Below are 7,071 nucleotides of genomic sequence, written 5' to 3'. Positions count from 1 at the left end.
CTTCACAGTCAAAGATTTTACCAGTGAGGGGGTGTGATGCCCTAGCAGACTATTATGGCTTTAATAAACGGAACCTGGAAGGCTGGATTGCTTTTCTCCTGCTCCATGTGTAATGACCTTAGTGTCATTTCACTGTCACCTCTTCTCTGGCACTTGGTTCTTTCCAATTCATGCACAGCTAGGTTAGAAAACAACCACCATCAGGAAGAAGACTATGCTTCAAGAAACTGTAGCTTAGTTTAGTATGGCTTTTGGCTCCTATATGCATGGCCAGATTTTGTTCTCACACTGTTTTTGTCCTAGGGACACTCCAGACACAAATTTCCTACTTGCTCCTTACTTTTCCTACTGATACTTTGGCAAAGTGTCCCTCACCTCCAAGTAGTCTTTCATTAGGTACACATGGGATCAAAGCCAGACCTCCGGGACTGCAGAGTTACAGACTTCATGAGACTTAGTAACAAATCTATTTTAGAAATGGCTTGAAAGGTAATTTGGGAGAGAAGGAAATGTCTTTCCTGTGGAAGACAGACACTGCAATTACAATTTCCCTTGCCACAATCATGCCTGAGCATCACTGGAGCCACTGTGACCACGTCACCCTTGTGCAGTGGGTGACATTTCACTCTGGCTTGAGGTGACCATCACACATTTCTTCAGGTCTCCCCAGCCAAAGCAGATGGTGTCTGATGGGGGAAGTTTTTCTCGCATGACCATGTGTACACTAGAAACTGAACTAAGACCATAAAGTTCACCGTGGATCAGAACTGCATTTTGAAGCAGTGATGTCGAAGTTGAAGACTCCATCGCTGATTCCCAGTCTCTTGAGCCATCTGGCTCCCTATCACTATTTTATCTGTCTCAAGTGCTGTAAATGCTGAGGCCCTGTTCTGGTGTAATGGTGTTTCAAATTAAATCGACAGCCAATTTGGATTACGCAACTGTGAAGCAAAGAAACACAATGCAGAAAGTCCCTCCCAGCAAAAGGTTTCTGATGACTTTTTATGGGAGTAGGTGGCTCAAGGCCTTCAGGGGAAATTCCAGATGGATGGGAAAGTAGCAGCGATAGAGCAAACCCCCACGGAGGGTGGGACCAGGGGCATATGGTGAACCACCAGAGAAGATGTGGTTATGAGATCAGACAGACGGCCTGGTGAAAGTCAGCAGAGACGTGTGGAAACCCAGTGGGCAGCTAGCAATGTGATGCTGAGATGAGCATGAGATGGGAAGGGTGTGGTAAGACAAACTCTAAAAGACTAAATGCTTGCCTAACGCCAGGAAAAGAAGCAGGTCCATCCTAACGATGTCAAAAGAACACTCCACGCACTGGCTTAGTCATGCTCTTAAGTGCAGGGATGAATCTGGGCTGTGTTTGACCCTGCCTCTCCATCCCTCAGAAAGCCAGGGTTGAGTAAGACCACACATCACACCACACACCTCCAGAGGGAAGTGATTAAGCCATGAATAAGAGGTCCAACAGCTGTTGTGCTTTGTGTGTGTGCATACACCATGGAAGTACTGCAAAAACCCGAAACCTTAGGCCAAGAGAGACTGGGACCAAAGGTGAGACCTCCATGAAGGACCATGACAACTGCTACAAGACTAAAAGCACGAGCCATGGAAACAGACACCATGCTGGTGTGGATGTTTGAATTTGGCATCTTAATTTTAAACAATGGAGGACAGAAGAGCATTTTTCAAATCCTTCTCATTAAGTAGTGCCCCCAGCTCCCACTTCAGTGAGAGCTGAATATGCACACCTCTTTGATGCCCCTGGGAATTTCTACCAAACTTCAGTATCAGCTTTATAATGACAAGCGGGCTTTTTCAGTCTATGATAACTGGCTTCAGATTCAGCCTTTCCTTGTTTCTGAATAAAGCCATGATAATTACAATTAGAAGACTAACCCCCAAACCACTGACTTCTGTAAAAGCAGGATTGTTGCTAAGGGCACATATTTTCTCCAGTGGTTTTAGACTTGGACACAGATCTACCAGTTATACTTGTTTGCATTTAGAGTAGAAGTGAAGCAAGCATTCAAACAGCATCAGCTCCTGATATGGCCTCTTTCGCTTCCGCAGCAGCCACCAGCTACATCCAGAGCTGAAATGATGGCATCCCCAACCTGACTCCACACATGCATTGGCTAGAGGAGCATCCCGTCACTCCGGGGCTGTCAGGATGTGTTGAGGCTGTCTGGCTGCAGCTTTCACCTTCTCTGGCATCCACAGAAACTGAAATGAGACAGGAAAGTTATGGCAAAAGATGGACAAAATGAAGAGATGGAGGCAATCTGGAAATCACACGCTGGGGAAAGGATGGGCAGGAACAAGGGGAAAATGCAGCAAGAGGGAAAAAGCAAGAAAAAGTCATAGCAAAGGAGCAGTAGTAATAAACCCTGTGATACAAACAGAAGCAGTTCAATGTTTGTATGCATGGTGGCTGGGCTGTTGCCCATGGTATTTAACTTCACAAACTAATGCAGCCATTATGTACTGAGCGATCGTTAATGCAGCAGATGCAGCCAGACATATGCAGGAGTCTGTTAATATAAGGCCTGATGTAAAAAACACCTGCTAGTTTGGCAGGGCATCTCAGGAAAGATACATGTGGCTCATGTGATTGTGCAGTACTTAGAAAGCTATCTGTTGCCTTCTCATGGCACCATATGTCATTTCAATTTACCTAAATGTGAGCTTCAGGTGACGACGGTGCAGCAGATATTGGACTGAAGTTAGATGGAGCTGGTCCCATTTACACTGGCAGCTGACAGCTTAAATGTTCTTCTTTTACTTTTTTTCCTCTCCATGTGAAATATCTAGGACATGGAGAGGAATTCTTTCTCTATAATACCCAGGCTCCAAGGCTGCCTTGTTTACAGTGGTTTAAGCTTTTTAAGCCTGAAGGAATTGCACTGATGCCACTAAGTTACATGGGAAAGAGACACTTTTGGAAGATTATAACAATGTAGCTGCCTTATCCTAATCCCTGATGCCACACCTCTGAAATGGATGTATGTCATTACTGAAGTTTTAGAGGGGCTGACATGCTCTCCTGTCATAAGGTGCTCGTACAAACCAAAGACTGGGCTGGTACTGGGCAATGTGAAAGCAGCACGAGGCCCGGCTGCTTCCAAGAGCAGGGGATGGAGGGCTCTGACTCACATGCAAAGAGCAAAACAGCTGCAGTGATTTAAGGTGTTACCCCACAATCTGTCCAGGCTCTCTGTGGGAGGCTGCCTGCAAGCAGGGTGGGTGCCTGGGCCTCAGCTGTCCAAGCGCAGGGCCTGGGTGGAGATGGAGAACTTGCTGCAGTGTGGGCACCAACACCTCCACCACATGCCTGGGAGGCACCTCCGGCACAGGGGCAGAGCCTAATGGAGGCAACAGCACAGACCATCCCAGGAAAGCTAATTAGAGCTCAGTTGTAGGACCCTCGGCAAACAGGTTTCTTCTCTGCTCTCCCATTGATCTGTGGGATTTCTTTGCTCACTTTTGCCTCTGTCCTCAATCAGCTATCCTTGCTGGAGCTCTGGCTTCTCCCACTTCCTACCTCTCTGCAAGGTGTATGAAGCAGGAAAGCCTCCAGCACAGGCAGCCACACCACAGGGGCAGGCAGGGGGCAGCCAGAGCTACAGCCAGCCCGAGTACCCAGTGAGACACAAAGCAGGGATGCAGAGAAAGCTGTTCTTTTATGCCCCATCTCTTGGCTTCCTTCTTGGCATTTTAAACTTTCTCTGCTTACCTTTCTCTTTTCAGATTTTCCTCTAGCCCAAAATAACTGCAGCAACACAACCCACTGCCTTGTATTTTGTTCTCAGTCTCGCAGTCACCACTTTCTTTTGCCTTTTCCCAGTTTCATGAAAGAACGCAGTTGCATGAATAACAGGATTATTTATCATCCTCTCCCTCCCCTTCCAGGATGACTTGCTGTTTATGGAAAGCACTCGAGTGCAGGAGAGATCATGCTACAGTTAAACAGACAATGCTTAAAGGGCCATTGCCTGTGCTCTGGCTTAACATTGTATTTCTCTGACTTCCAAGAAAGAAGTAGTTCTGTATCCAGATCGATGGGTACATCATCACAGATCACTGCTGAAAGGGAAACAAATTCTGCATTCAATAGGATGGAGAAGATGGTTCTGCCCTTCAGTTTTTGCAAGAACCAAGAAATTCTCTTTTGGTGTAAATGTGGGTATGTGTCTGCTTTGTAGCCCAGCAGCACTTCCTGGGCAAGAACATGCTCCCTGTGAACCTGTGATGGTGTCTAGCAGGTGACAACCTGAGCTAAGATGTCTACATGTGACATAGCCAAAGTATGTGACCACTGTGTGCTTCTAGGAGGTCAGTTAGACCTGGAACATATCAGGGCAATGCTCAGACCTGTCCTGAGGTGATAGGTGGCTGAGAAACAAAAAAACTTTGGAAACGGTTGCTCCTAGCTTCTCATGTGCAACTTGGCCACAGGCTCATGGCAGGTTCACTGTGTAGTTTCACTACATCCTCTCTGCGTTTCTGATTACTGATGTGTCTTTTAGTTACAGAGGGTCTTTATCACATTTTACTAAGAAATTGCCCAAGCATGAAGAATTGAAAATATGCATTTGGAAAGCACTGAATATCCTGGGAATTTCTGCTGAGGACCAGAAGACACAACATGGGCTGCCTGTGCTGGTCTGGCCACCACCATTAGTTTTTGGAGGATTTCATTAGCATGGGCAGCAGAAGCACTCTGGAGAGGTACTGCACTGCCCTGGGAACTTCATGCATGGTCCTTTGTGCAACCACTGAGATCATGAAGAAGCAGGCTGCTGTATTCCTAGATGTAAGAAGATGAAAAGCAAAATGTACAGAACTCTACACTGGAGTCTTTGATTAAAAAAAACCCCAATCCACAAAACACAAACAAATCTAAACCCTCACAATCCTTCAAGTTGCCCTTCTCCCTCCTCTACATGAACTGGGTTTCTGTGACAAAAAGGGTCAGAAACTCAATTAGGAAACTTCATGGTCATTGCAAACATCTGCAGTTTAAAACAAGCAATTCCACCAGAGCAGCCTTCGCATCTCCTTTGTCCTTTGCGTACTGCTGGATCCTGCAGCCTCTGGTGTGCGCGGAGCTGAAAATCTGTGTATCATTCTCATGAGTTTTTATTGTAAGGGAGGGAATCTCACAGGACAAATGTGTAATGCTGTAAGAGCAACAAGGTTGCATGGATACAAGAACACAAACGGGGCGGCTTGCACTTTGAGAATACAAATTCTTCGGAAGAACAGCTATCTCACTGTGTTTGGATGGAGCTTAATAAAATGGCCTGCTCCAAGCTAGGCCTCTACAGGCTTCCAAGCTACAAACAATGAAGAATAATATCACAATTTTATGGTACTTAGTGTGGCTGAGTTACATCCTGGATGATCTCCACAGAATCACTGTGACTGGCTTTGATTTGAGTCAGAGGAGCAGAGCTTTACACCCACATTGCTGAGGAGACACGAGCGCTCCACACACAGGACCCCGGAGGCCAAGCCCAAGGCATGTTCCTTCCATTTACAATGTGTATCAGTATACCTTAAGCTGGGCTGGTACTTTTACAGTTATTCAGCTGGATGAACTAAGTATTACTGACAAAACACAGCCCATTTTTAAGAGCTTTATCCACCAGGCAGAGGATATCCCGTGCTCTCAGCAGCTCCGTTGTCCCATAGGGGTGGAGAGCAGGGAGCAACTTCATATATCCACCAAAATAGTGGCCTGTGCTGGTATGCAAGTGCCCTACTTTAATGCCTAAACATGGTATCTTGCTACCCAGGCTGGCAGGGCTGCCAGTTTGTCCTCCAGCCCTGAAGGTGAACTGTGTGTCACTCAGCAGTGGCTCCTGCAGCTGGGAAGGTCACACAGCTCCTTGCTTTCAGCTGTGCTGCTGAGCCTCCTGGGTAAGAGGCAGTTGGGTGTGGGGCAGAGGCAAGCACCTTAACAAGAGCCTTACTAACCCTCTGTCTTTGCTATTAAACCCAACCATTGCTCCAGGGAAAGCTGGGTCTAGCGCCCACTGAAGTCAAAAGGGCAGTTTTGGGAGGAGGATCAGCTCTAGTTGGACCCTGCCACATTCATAGAAGAGCAAACCATCTCCAGAAATACTGTGGCTTTGCGTGTCAACCCACATAGGTGATGTGGGACATAGCTACTCTCTCTTCAGGGGTAAGGACATCATAAAACTTTTCTGAGCCCCTCTGATCATTCTGCTCAACTGAAACCTTGTAGCAGATTTGCATCTTACCACTATTTAAGAAAATTATCAACCATGAAAGCATCTGGAAAGCTGCACCAATGAAAGTTTCAAAGAAAACAAAGCTCAGCCAGAAGGACGGAGCCAGTGTAAGGATCCAAGAAGAAGAGCTGGAAAAGGAGGAAATAATGTTTGTAGGTGTACCAGCTGGAACAATAACTGCCTTGCTTGTTATCCTTGCAGCTTTCCTTGTTGCTCTTCCTATAGGCAGGCAGCAATCAAGCCAGATGACTTTCTCCCACCATGGCCACCTGCCCCTCTGAAGATACAGGCCAAAGAAACGTTCAAAACCAGAGAGAAACTGCCCAAATTGGGCGAGCTTCCTGCCTAGCTTTCTGGATTTTATGTTCTGAAGTTTTATCCTTTGTATTAGACTGTGTGGCACTGAGACTGAACGGTGCAGGTGCAGATCACTGACAGTTTTTGTTATTGTCCGTTTCCGGAGCCAGGACACTCTCAGCTCTTGGTCCTTTTTCAGCAGCAGTGGCAGGACGTATCCCACAGAGCATACTGAACCACTTTGGCCAGTCCCAAACAGTCACTACAATAAAAACAGGCCATCCTTCCAAAAAAAACTCCTTACCCAAACTCATTCTGTTTTGTTAATTTTGATATGATTGCAATGAGGCACAACCCTCATCATTAAAACCAAGACACATTTCCCAAGGCTCCCTCAGCAGGAATGTGACAGGAATGAAACAATTCCTCTTGCAACTTTAAGGCTTGTCAGGAGGGCCAAACAAGTATCAACATTTCAGCCCGACCTCTGAAATAGTTGCCATGC

This window comes from Colius striatus, chromosome 3, assembly GCF_028858725.1.
Source record: "Colius striatus isolate bColStr4 chromosome 3, bColStr4.1.hap1, whole genome shotgun sequence".
NCBI lineage: Eukaryota > Metazoa > Chordata > Aves > Coliiformes > Coliidae > Colius > Colius striatus.
This window is presented reverse-complemented; position numbering follows the sequence as displayed.